At 45.9% G+C, this 13,149-nt stretch overlaps 1 protein-coding gene across 1 annotated transcript in view; it reads right to left on the bottom strand.

Annotated features, from left to right (window-relative positions):
• LOC146811668 (serine protease 33-like) overlaps nucleotides 1-13,149 on the bottom strand; it is a 211,147-nt gene that overhangs the window by 153,634 nt on the left and 44,364 nt on the right. The window lies entirely within an intron of this gene.

Raw genomic sequence — 13,149 nt, 5'->3', positions numbered from 1 at the left:
TTAAGAGAGACAAGTTCTGATAGGTGGAATGGAAGGCACAGATTATGACGCAGTAGGCCATAGGGCTTTTGAAGGGTGTGTAAGAGACAGAGGCAGGCACAGGTAAAGTATGATGTCCCTCGTCCCTGGAATGCTGAACACAGCCACACGCCAAAGATGTGAGCGGCATAACCAGCAGAAGTTGCTGCTGCATGGAAAACAATTTGGAAGCGTCTGGCTTATGTGCGTGGTGAACATCGTTGACGCTGGCGTTGGTAGGCAGAGCGGAAGGACTGGAAAGACTTGGCAGCGTTCTGGCGGATGTAGCGCAGTGAGTGGTGTCTGCTTCTGTGGCGTCCTGAGGTGTATTCAGGGTGCCTGACAAGGACTTCAGAGTTTCCCTGCTGGCGTAGAGTCCTGCCAGCGCGGTTTGCGTCTCCACGTGTGTGTGTGAACCGTGGAGTAGTGCGTCCCATCCTGTTTTTCCTCTTCTCCTAGGATGGGGCCAAAAAGGAGGAGGAGAGGTCCCTGTGAGTTCTTGGAAAGAGGTTTGGGAAGCTGATTGCAGTGAGATGCAGGTGTGAAGCAGACAGAAGGGCAGAGATAAGTGAGTGTGGTTTCCTGAGCCCGAGCTTGAGTGATTTGGGTACACCATCCTACACCTTCATAGCCCCTACCCTTAAATGAGGGCCAACACTTCTGTTAAGATAGCAAACTGGAGGGATTTGATTTTCTGACTCCATGTGAGAAACCAGGACTTTTTGCAGTGTTCCCCCACTTTTTGCCCTCATTTCAGACTTGATACTCAAGTTCACTGACTCTGATCATGCCCTGGGCCATGCTAACAAGTCCCAGTGCTCTGTTGAAAAGGTATCTGGCAATTAGGTGCAATTACAATTAGGAAACAAATGTACCTGTAATCCGCTAGTATATGGTACGGCATGTAGATTTAGAGGCCCAGTAAACGTAATGCATTTAAGCGTGCAGTGCAGTGTTGCCTGCTGCCATTTTAAAGGCAGCTCTGCTTTTCAGACTGCTTTTAAAATAAAACTATGTCCAAAGTTGACTTTGAAATTAAAGGTACTTCCAAAGTCTTAAACTACCTTTTGTTACATAGAAGTCACCCCTAAGGTCTTCCTTAGGTGCCCCAAGGATAGGGTGCATTTTTAAAATAAGCAGGGACCTTTTAAAATATGTTTTACATGCCCTGGTGAGGGGAACACCGCCAATTTCGTTTTCCCTATTGTAGTAGATTAGCTCCTATATTAGCTCCAAAGCCTGACATGGGAATGCTTTATTAAACTTCAATAAAATCCAACTATTGACAGGAGTGAGCTAAAATCATATTCAAAGTATGTGAAGTATAGTTACAATAAATCCAGCAACTTTCCAAGGTTGGATTTATTATAACTATGACAGAAAAGAGCTTATACAACTTGCTTTTCTGATGTGCCTGAATCCAGCCCTGGAACAACCCCTCCTGATTGGCCAGCCTTTGACAGGCTGAGCCAAACTGCTCTGAAGAGGTGTGAAGTGGCCTGAAAGGAAACAACCAGACATCTGCTGTGAGGGGAACTGCAGTGGCAGAGCAGAATGCAGGAAGGTGGTGCAGTAGTTAAACAGGTCTTCAAAGACAATGCAAGACAGTAAGGACAGGAACCAGGCCCACCCCCCTTTCCACACCCCCATTCAAATGGGAGTCCCTCTAATTGAATTAGCAGAGGGGCTGGAGGGGGAGTATAAGGGAAAGTTAGCCACACCAGTGGGTTGGCTTAGCCAGATAACCTCCAGGAGAGATTTTGACAATTTTGGATTTTACTGAACAGAGCTGTTGTATTCTTTCTTGTGTTTATGTATGTAACATCACTGTATTCCTGGCATGCGCTGTGTTTATCTTCAGGCGCTGTTCTATGTTCTAGTATAGAACTGTAGATGTAATGTTCCAGAGAAAGACTCAGTGGTTGTTGGAGTCTGGAGCTGGAAGGAGGTCTGCCGTGCCATGCTGAATAAAACTAATTTAATCTAAATTCAAGCTTTGTGAATTTAATATTGGCGACGAGTTTAAGTCTCTCCTGTCAGGAAGGCACGGGTACGGAGAGCAGAAGAATCCACGAAGAAAAGTGAGGAAGAAAAAGGGAAAAGCGAATTAAAACAAAAGAGAAGGACGTCGTGCTGTTAGAGGAGCGTTGAAGAGGGAGAGAGAAGATTCATTGTGGCGAGAGAAAAGTGTGAAGAGGCGTAATCACAGAAGTACGTTTGGACATTTTCAAAGGAAAACATACGTGGCAACGTACTTTACCAAGAGAGAACGCTCGAGGAGTGTTCGGTGTATCCAGGCACTGAGGAGAGCGAGCGTGACGAGGACGTACTGGAGCGCGTCGTAAGGACGGGTTCAGCGTTTCCTGGCAACGAGTTCGACAAGTGGAAGAGGAACGTGAGAGACCGCACGTCAGAGGGCGTTTCCTGGCAACGCGTTCGACAAGCGGAAGGGGAACGTGAGAGAGCGAACGTCAGGTGTACGCGTGGTGACGCCTAATGATGTAAACAGAGGTTGCTTAGTAACATTACGAGCAAGGAAGAAAGAAGAGCGTCTGCACAACAAGGAGTGTAACGCGAGTAAGGAAATATTCGTTTGTCAGGAAAAGCCAGTAAATGTTCCGGTAATCATTTGGGGCGTTGAGCGGATGAAATTTCAGAGAATAAAGGAAAGATGTCAAGGTGGGATTTCATTCTGTTATGCATCTGTTAAGCATGGATCAAGCCTACGGAGGTCGTTGTTGAAAGTCCACAAGCATCCCATTCTACATATGCTGGTTTAAGGAAGTACACGTAGAGCTTTCTACGGAGTAAAACTTCTATCTTTTTTTATTTTTTTTTTCTCATTTTTAATATTTTGTGATTTGAACTGTTAACCTGGTCGTAAGGGTAGTTGGGTGCTGGGTTCATTATTATTGTAATAATTATTTTGGGGTTTTGTCGTTTGACACTCAGTTAGTGTAGTCAAAGAAATGCAGTTTGATCCTCCAGCTAAGTTTTTACAGAGTAAGGGAGACCCACCACTACCATGGTCAAGGTGGAAATAAGAGTTCTTAACTTACATGAAAGCTATTGATGGAGAACGGATGGGTGCAGAGAGGAAAAAAAGTATTCTTCTACATTGCTTAGGATCGGAAGGACAAGACGTTTTCAGAGCACTTCCACAAATGACTGCACAAGTGAGGGAAGAGAACTTGAATGTTTACAATGAGGCTTTACTGAGGCTAGAAAAACGTTTCAAGCCAACGACAAGTATCGCTCTGAACAGATTCAAGTTCTATACTGGAGCACAAAAGGAGGAGGAATCCTTTGACGATTTTTTAACGTCGTTAAGATCTTTATGTGTACATTGCAAGTTTGGGGTTATGGCAGACGAAATGATTAGAGATCAGATTATTGTACATGTAAAAAACAAAAAAGTACAAGAAAATTTGTGGGTCATGGGAGACCCTAGTCTGTCAGAAGCAATAGCTAATGCGAAAGCAGTAGAACAATTAGAAAGTTGGATGCAAACCATTAAGCAGAGTACTAAGAAGGGAGAATGTGTGGAAGAAGTGTGTGCTTTAAAGAATAGTTCTGGGAGCAATACGCAGTTAAAGAAAGACAGTATGGAAGTTGTCCAAAAGAGAAGCATAAACAATAAATATAATGGTGGAAGCCAGTTCAGAAGTAATGTGAACATGGGAGGACAAAATATGTGTTTCAGATGTGGTAGTAGGTCACATTTTGCGTCTTTTGTAGGTTGTCCCGCTATAAATAGACAGTGTAGGAAGTGTGGGAGAATGGTCCATTTTAGTACAGTTTGCAGGGAGATAAGGAGAAATAGTGCTTCCACATCCTTTTCTGGTTCAATCTCGACCATTAGTGGTACAGATATAGTGCAGGGTGGAGAAGGTAAAGAAAAGTTATCCGACGAATGTGAAAGATGATTTGTAGTTTCAATCACTAATAAGCATTCAGTAGGAGAGGAAGAGATACGGTTGGAGGCTCCAAAATGTATAGTACTTCATCTTATGGCTGATTCTGGTTCGCCATGGACTATAATCTCGAGAGATTACTTCAGAGATAAATTGCAAGATGTGTGTGTTGGAAGAGTCCTACATGCAAATGATGTTGTTGCTGAAAGTTTGATGGAACAAGGATTGATTTGAAAGGTTTTTTCAAGGTGTCGTTACAGTGCAAGGGCAGATTTGCAGATATTAAATTGTACATAGCGAAAAAAGGAGTTAATGTTTTAGGATGGCGTGATCAGTGGAAGTTAGGCATTATGTTAAATCCACGAGCAGAGGATCCTGTCATTTTAGGGGACAAATGTGAAATAGGAAATATTGCTGTGGCGGATCAAAATGTCAGAGTAGGAAACTTAGTAAACAAATTTAAGAAAGTATTTTGTGAAAATTTAGGGAAACTTAAAGGTTTTGAACACAAGATCATTCTTAAGTCAAATGCATGCCCAGTTGTACAAAAATTAAGAGGAGTACCCATAAATGTGAGAGAAGAGCTCAGAGAGATGTTGAAACAACTTACAGATGAGGGCATTATTGAAGAGATTGAATCTTCAGAGTGGGTTTCACCCATTGTTTTAGTACGCAAGACTGATAAGAATTTGAGGGTATGTGTTGATCTCAGATCACTTAATTCTAACATAGTGATTGATTGCCACCCTCTCCCAAATATAAATGAGATGGTATCTATGTTGGAAGGAGCTAATGTATTCTCAACTTTAGATCTGCGTTCTGCATACCATCAGATTTGTCTTTCTGAAGAGTCAAAGAATCTAACAGCATTTATTACCCCACAGGGGCTTTTCGGTTACACCAGAATGCCGTTTGGATTAGCCTCAGCGGCATCGGTGTTCCAAAGGGTAATGTTTAGAATATTTAGAGATGTCGACCGTTTTGTAAAGTGTTTTCAAGACGATATTTTGGTCTTTTCCAAAAATAATGAAGAACATGATGCACACCTTAAGGAAGTTTGCAGAAGGTTGGAAGTGAACGGTCTCACGCTCCAAGAAAGTAAATGTAAATTGTATAAGAAGTCCGTGGAGTATTTGGGGCATACATTATCAGGGAATGGGGTAGTTCCTAAGAAGTCAAATGTGGATGCTATTATCAATGCTCCGGCTCCTACAAACAAGGAACAATTATTGAGTTTTGCTGGCATGTGCGAGTATTATAGTAAGTTTGTAAAGAATTTTGCAAACAAAATGGAGCCGTTGAGAGAGTTACTTAGGAAGAATATTGATTTTAAATGGAGTGGTACCCAACAGGTAGCATTTGAAAACATCAAGCAAGATCTTGTGAAAGCACCGACTTTAAAGCCTTTTTGTGTTAAGGAAGAATGCATCATAACTGTAGATCCAAGTTTGTACGGTATTGGGGGTGTGTTATCGCAAAGGCATGGAAGAGAAGAGTGGAACGTGGCTTTTGCCTCAAGAACACTCAATGAGGCTGAGAGAAAGTACGCTGTAATTGAAAGAGAGTTACTCGCGTGTGTTTGGGGTATTGAACATTTCAAATTGTATGTGTGGGGGAGCAAGTTTACGTTAAGGACGGACCATAAGCCTTTAGTAAATATCCTTTCTTCTGGTGGAGGGTGGAATTCCACTGCTAGGATTGCTAGGTTGTCCTCAAGGCTACAGGAGTACAATTTTAAGACAGAGTATGTACCAGGAAAACATTTTTTTACAGCTGACTTTTTGTCAAGACTACCGTGTAGTAGTAGTGGTGTGAATTTTGTGAAAGAGGTTGATTTTGTGCTTCAGGTTAGTGATGTTATTCCAGCGCAATTTCAAGATATCAGTGAGGAATTGTGGAAAGAATGCATGTGTAAGGATGAGGATTTGTTGGAGGTCAAGAGGTTTGTGATGGAAGGTTGGCCTAATAAACGTCAGGTCAGATCAGAGTTATTGTCTTTTTGCAAGGTTGCAGATGAACTTGAGGTGGAAGGAGATTTTATTTTCAAAAATTCAAAATGCATTCCTCCTAAAGGGATGCGGGAAGTTATCCTTAGAGTTGCACATAAAACACATCCTGGTATTTCATCAATGAAACGTTTAGTAAGGAATTTTTTTTGGTGGCCTGGAATTGACAGATTCATTGATGGAATAGTAAGAGAGTGTGAGCTGTGTGTGTCTAGTGAAAGAATGTTGAGCGTTAGGGTCCCACCTTTAAGAATGGTGGAATGGCCAAAAGTACCTTGGCAAAGGTTAGCTTTCGATATTTCAGGACCGTTTAATATGCTTCCTGAGAAATGCAGGTTTGCTTTGGTGTTGGTGGATTACCACTCAAAATGGCCGGAGGTAAAGTTTGTAAATAGAATTACAACAGAAATTGTGGTAAATTTTTTAAAAGAGACGTTTGCACGTGAAGGTTGCCCTTCGTATTTGGTCACAGACAATGGAGTGCAGTTTAAGTCGGCTGAGATGAAGGATTTTGTGGGTGAATGTGGAATAAAACATATTTTCACTTCCCTTTATGGACCGCATGAAAATGGACAAGTTGAAAGGTTTAATAGAGTGTTGAAGGAGTTTGTGGTTGATTCAGTAAAGTTTGGAGATGATTGGTTAAACAGAGTTAGAGAGAAGTTATGGTTGTACAGAATTACTCCTCATACCACCACAGAAGTCAGTCCGTTTAAATTGTTGAAGGGAAGGGAGCCAGCATCAAAGATTTGTCTGTGGTGGTTTAGAGAAAAGTGCACGAAAGTAGACTCTAACGGTGTTTGTGTGGATGACATTTCTTTGAAGGTTAAGAGTAAGCAAGGCAAGACTTGTGCGTGGTTTGATAAAAAATGGAAAACTCAATCACCTTCATTTGTAGAGGGTGATTGGGTTAGGATCAAAAAACCTGGTATTCTTTGTAAGCGATCTAGTAGATTTGGGAAAGCTATACAAATTAAAAGAGTTTTTAAAAATTCTGTAGCTACTTAAGATGGGAAGGTTTGGAATGTCAGAAGAGTGGCAAAGTGCCCTCCCAGTCTAAACAAGTTTGTTTCTAATCCGGTGTCAGGAAATATGATTCGTGACAATGAGTACAGTGTTGGGGTTTCCGGTGATTCTAACATTGTGGGTGGAAAAGTTCCTGTTGGATTAAATGTCAGAACATCAAGTCGTGTAAAATATTTTCCTAAAAAATTGAATGACTATGTTTAGTTGTTTATATGGGGTTGTGGTTTGATTTTTCTTTTGCTTTTATTTTAAGTTATTTTAGTTTTATTTATTTAAGTTTCCTTTGTGTTTGTTTCTTTCAAAGGAGGGGGATGTGTTGTATTCTTTCTTGTGTTTATGTATGTAACATCACTGTATTCCTGGCATGCACTGTGTTTATCTTCAGGCGCTGTTCTATGTTCTAGTATAGAACTGTGTAGGAAGGTGGATATCTGACTATGGTTACCCCCAAATTTTTGCCTAGTGTCTAGCTGGTTTTTCGACTTAGTTGGCCTGAGATCCTGCTATTCAGGATCTCAGCCTGGCTGTTCTCTCTTTAAAATGGACTCCATGTACCCTAGGTACATACCCAATTGGTTGGATCACCCTGTCAGCCCCTGTACCAGTGTACACTAGGTAGCCAGGGCATTGGTGTACCCAAGGCCTGCCAAGGGCTGCAGCATGTATTATGCCACCCCAGGCTTGGCCTAACAATTTGACACAACTGGCTGATCACTCAGCTGGGGTAAGTTGGTGTAATCACCTCTTACTTAGGTGTAGTATACCTATACCTAACCTTAAATGGGACACCTGGTAACCTATAAGTCACTCCTATGGCAGGCCTTAACAATCCTGAAGGCAGAGTGCTTGGTTCCATGTGAGATGGTGCTCTGGCATGAGCTGAGCCTGTCTGCAGTGGTCGGAACAACTTCCTTCTACTGTTTCCAGATATCGTCATACCATATACTCTTAAGTGCATTATGAACCTCGCGGTTAAATGCTATCTTTGGTTTGGCTTTATCAAAACATGTCGAGTAAGGTGTCATACGAATTGGAATACTAACCCCTCGCCAATTCTGGCGACGGGGTTAGCATTCCACCCTTCTAGAGGGACACGACATGTACAGTGCCTGAAACCCGGGTAAAATCAGACATAGCCTCAGCTCCACAAAATGGATGCTGCCACCACAGACACAAGTCTGCCCTCCTGCTGCTGGGAGTCCTTTCAGCTTGGGAGGTGTGGACAAAGGGTTTCCTGCCAGGGGAGGTGCGTGCACCACCCCAGACAGGATTTTGTGTATTGGTCAGGTAGGGCTTGAAAGAAACCAGACATGCCTGTGGCTCACAAGGAGCCTCGGTGCATATGCCAGTTCAAACCGGTCCTGGGGCACACCAGTCCCGGGCCTGGGGCGAGCTGGACAAAGGATTGGGGGTGTAACCACCCCCCTTCCTGGTCCCACCCATAGGGAGGGACCTAGCAGGTAGTCCGGCCCCTAGAATCCGAATAAAGGTAGGAGCTGTGTCCTAAGACTTCAGACATCCTGGAATCAACTTAAAACTAAGAAGAAGACGGGAACTTCGACGCTCTGCTGCACAGAGGACTGAAGCCAATCTCCCCTGTGGTCAGGGAGTGACCACCTTGCTAACGCAAGCACCATCCAGCGAATCAACGTCTGCTTTGCCGCCGCCTCCCGCCGGAGCCCGAGCCCAGAGACTGACAAGACCTGGACCTCCAGACCTCTCACCGCCCGATCCACAGTCCCTGCAAAGAGGAGACCCGTGGAGGCACCGAGACACGTGGAGCCAGCCATCTTGAAACGACTACGAGAAGCTGACCAGTGCAACAACCGAGGCTCCCTCCAAGTTGTGCTTTGGGTCCTGAGAAGCCCAACCCTCGAGCAGCATCTGCACCAAAGGTGAGCCCTCCAGCATCTCCACGATCTGCGTGGGGCCCTTCTGCATTTTGCCACTCGACGCGCCTAACCGGTTGCTGGCCCGCTGGCTAGTGGCCATCTTGGCGACGAAATCTACGACAAACACCGCTGGTCTGGTTGCTCCAGACTGGCCCTTGCTCCCCTCCAAAGGAGCAGTTCCTCTGACCTTGCTGGTCAGAACCATCAGCTTAAACTCCTTGCCTACAACAATTGCTTTTGCCAAGGCTTGTTTGCTTCGATCAAGTCGCCGACACCGCCGACAGCGAGAGCCTGCGTGGGACAGCTCGTGACTCGACTCCTGGACGTTGTCGACCTTCAGGGACCACGTGGCTGCAGAGTCAAGCTACACCTTCCTTCCTGTTTGCACCCGACATCGCCTGGTACCCACCTGGTGCCACGCTGGTCACTGGCTAGTGACTGTGAACACTGTCCCCTCTGCTTTCAGGTCTTCAACATCTCCGATCCACTCTTGGATCCACTGCATCTCTTCCCGACCGACCGCCTGCAGCACTTTTGTCTACAGGCCCCACGGAACAGATAGAAGAAACCCGACGCACTTCGAGGCCTATGCACCCGCTTCCTGTGGGTGAGGTAAAGCTGGCACACCTGTGCCCAAGTGTAGTATTACATCTCTAGTGCCTGTGTTCCAAATCTTAAGTTCCTAGGTCATCCGGAAGATTCCTTTTGCAGTAACTTTGTACTTTTTACGCACCCATTGAAACCTATGGGAGCACGCGTGTGACTATTTGCTCTGCACACGCCACCCGTGGACCTCCTGGTCACTAACTGACGTTAGCTCCTTGTAGGCCCAGCGATTCTAGAGGCCCTAGGCCTTTTCCCTTTTCTGTTCGTGGTACTTATACCACTATTTTAGTATATGGTTCGAGTGGCCACCAGGGCCTATCCATATAAAGTGCAACTTCTGTGTATTCTGTGATAATCTTGTTTGACGATTTGTGCTCCTGTGCTCATAAAGAGACTAGGGGTTACTTTGAGAAATAAATACATATATATTTTGAATATATATCTGTGTGGTGTCCTTTCATTGGTATAAAAGGGGGTTACTATTGGTAAAACAGCCTGCTTAACACGCATCACGAGTTTAGCCTCAAAGACTGCTTAGCCTACGCTACCACTAGGGCAGCTAGTCCGAAAAGGTTGACTTACAACCACACCATAAGGGTTGCTTGGCATGGTACAAGGTGGTCACTAGAACTAGTGAACAGCATATACCAGGCCAACTTCTCACATTGGTGGCAGCGGTGGGATTTGAGCTTGCTGTGTTTTACCATTGTAATCTCTTGGTTACCAATTGAAAGATCACATAGGTACCTGTAGGTACATATAAAACAAGATTAGATATACTTAAGTTCTACTGAACTTAGTTGTGGTAGAGCAAAGGGAGTAGCACACCCTGACTACAACTACTAGATAGGTTTAGTAGGTAAACCCAAGTGTAGGTAGATTGCAACACATCCACCCACACTTAAGAGCAATGGCTGGGGCAGAGGGGTCCACTGTACCCATCTCTGTTGAGAGTGACCCCCCGAGGGCACCATCCATCTATGCTACCCTTAATCAAAATGAGCTCAGGCAGCTGGCAACTCTTAGAGGCCTTAAACAGCCCAAGAACCCTACCTCTGCTTTGCTCAGAGAGCTCTTGCAAGAAGATGAAAATCAAAAAGAGCTCAGGAAAGCTTCCCAGTTAGCCCCCTTAGGGACAGGAACAGGAGGCCCCCCTTCTGAAGATGCCACTGAGGTACCCCTTTCCAATAGTCACCCCTTAGATGGGATGCCTACCACAGAGGATGAGAGTGAAAAGGATACTGACAGTAGTGAGGATGAAGGGAGAACTAGCCCAGTGCCAAGTGTTATACTTGGCCCAGCTAAACTAAGGCTATTGGGGACTGACAGTGGGTTCACCCCACTGGATCTCCCCAGTGGACTTAACACAGGGCTTGGAAGGCAAAGGAATCGCTCAGGTGACTCCAATGCTTCCCATGGCTCTAGAGGCTCTCAAGGTCACTCCAGGAGAAGGATGACCACCCCTCAGAGGAGGGAACATGAGGCCAAGATGCAAGAAGCCCAGCTGAGGATCAGGAAGCAGGAGCTAGAAGTAGCCCTGATGGAAGAAAAACTGAGCAAGGCTAGGCAGCATAGAGAGAGTGGGTCTATACCCACTGGTGGCAGCAATGTCCCTAGGGACAAAGATAGGGTCTTTGACAATAGGAACCTGTCCAAGATTGTGCCCCCCTACAAAAGTGGGGATGACATCCACAAATGGATGACTGCTCTTGAGAGAGCCTGCAAAGTGCAGCAGGTTCCTGAAGACCAGTGGGCAGCAATCTTATGGCTCTCCTTTGAGGGGAGAGGCAGAGATAGACTCCTCACTGTTAGAGAAGAGGATGTCAGAAATTACAGAGTCCTGAAGAGTGTCCTAGTTGATGGGTTAGGCTTAACCACTGAACAGTACAGGTTAATGTTCAGAGACACCCAGAAGACACAGACTCAGGACTGGTCTGAATATGTGGAATGTGCCACTAAGGCTTTGGAGGGTTGGTTGCTGGGAAGTAAGGTGTCTGATTATACAGGATTGTACAATTTGATGATGAGAGAGCAGATTTTAAGTAATTGTCAAAACCAGCTTCTCCATCAACACCTGGTAGACTCAGATTTGACCTCTCCCCAAGAATTGGGAAAGAGGGCAGATAAATGGGTCAGGACCAGGATCAGGCCTAAAAACCAGGGTGGTGACCAAAAGAAAGATACCACCAAGCCTCAAGAGAAGGGTGGGGATAAAGAAAAAGAGAAACCTTCCTCAGGGCCCCAAAACTCCACACAGGGTGGTGGGTCCCAAGCTCCCTCCTCTACCACAGCCAAAAAGCCCTACTGCCATGAGTGTAAAACTCCTGGGCATTGGAAAACTGACAGCGGTTGCCCAAGGGCTAAAAACAAAACTGTTCCTCCAATTACTCCTGTCACACCACCTATTACTGTCAGCAGTAATCCCCCAGGTGGTGGGAGTGCCCCCAGAAATCTGGGTGGGTTTACTTGGGGAACACAGGGGGACCCTGGCTTAGCCAATTCCCCTGCAGCAGATACTCTTGTCTGTGATGGTGGCATGGGGTTTGCCAACTTCACTGCCTGTCCCAACACTTTGGGTAGGTACAGACAGGAGCCCTACATCAATGGTACAAAAGCTGAGGCCTACAGAGACACTGGAGCTAGCATCACAATGGTGGCCCATTGGCTAGTTCCCTCTGAGCAGCTTTTGCCTGGTTTCTCCTACCAGGTGACCAACATTGATGGCAAACAGAACAGTCATCCCATGGCAGAGGTATGTCTCAGCTGGGGAGGTGTCACTGGCCCTAAAAGGGTGGCAGTGTCCCCAACCTTGCCTGTAGACTGCTTACTGGGGAATGACTTAGAACTCTCAGCTTGGGCTGGAGTTGAACAAGACACCCATTCTAAAATGGTAGGCCTGTCACAAAAGGGTAGGGGGGTTGTGCCATTCACAACCCCTGTCCAAATAGATTTCCTCCCTGAAAAGGTTGGAAGGGCAGTGGTAGCCACAGCCCAGGCACAGACAGACTTCCCTGTAGAGACTGGCAGAGCTGTGACAGTCACAGCTCAAACACAAACTGAGTGCCCCCCTGAAAAGGTTGGCAAGGCTGTAATGGTCTCAGCCTATACTCAGACTGACATAGGTGTAGTGAAGCCTGAAACAAGGGATCACTCCACACAAACTGAGAGTAGTGGGGAGGAAGAAAAGTCTCCCTCTCCCCAGACATTAGGAAAAGGTCAGCCTCCTCAGGGATCTGACCTCACCCCTTGTGAAGGAACTGCCCCAGAGGTAGCCAGGCCTGGCCTGGCAGAGCCTCTGATGTCAGTGGCCCCTTCCAAGGTGGGACCCAGTCTGGTGCAGGTAGCCTGCCTCTCTCTACCCTGCCTCAGTCAGCCCAGGGCTGCAGAGGTCAGGGAGGCCAGTGGACCCCCAGAGGGCCCCTGTCCACAAGAACCCCCCCATCAAAAGAATGAGGATTGCCTGGCTAGTAGCCCTAGTCAGGTGATGGGTAAAAACATTCCTGAGGGATCTCCTTTACAGGTAGTTAGGGACCTCCCCCAGAGGGATTCTGTTGGGCACAGGCAAACCTGGGACCTTAGGGCCCCAAACCTGACCTGTCCCTCCAGTAAGCCCACAAAAGGGACCCAGCCTCCAGCTTTAGGTAGCCAGAGGCTGACCCTGAGAGCACAGTGCAACTCAGTTAAGGA

This window comes from Triturus cristatus, chromosome 7 (assembly GCF_964204655.1).
Source record: "Triturus cristatus chromosome 7, aTriCri1.1, whole genome shotgun sequence".
NCBI classification, from domain to species: Eukaryota; Metazoa; Chordata; class Amphibia; order Caudata; family Salamandridae; genus Triturus; species Triturus cristatus.
This window is presented reverse-complemented; position numbering and strand designations above follow the sequence as displayed.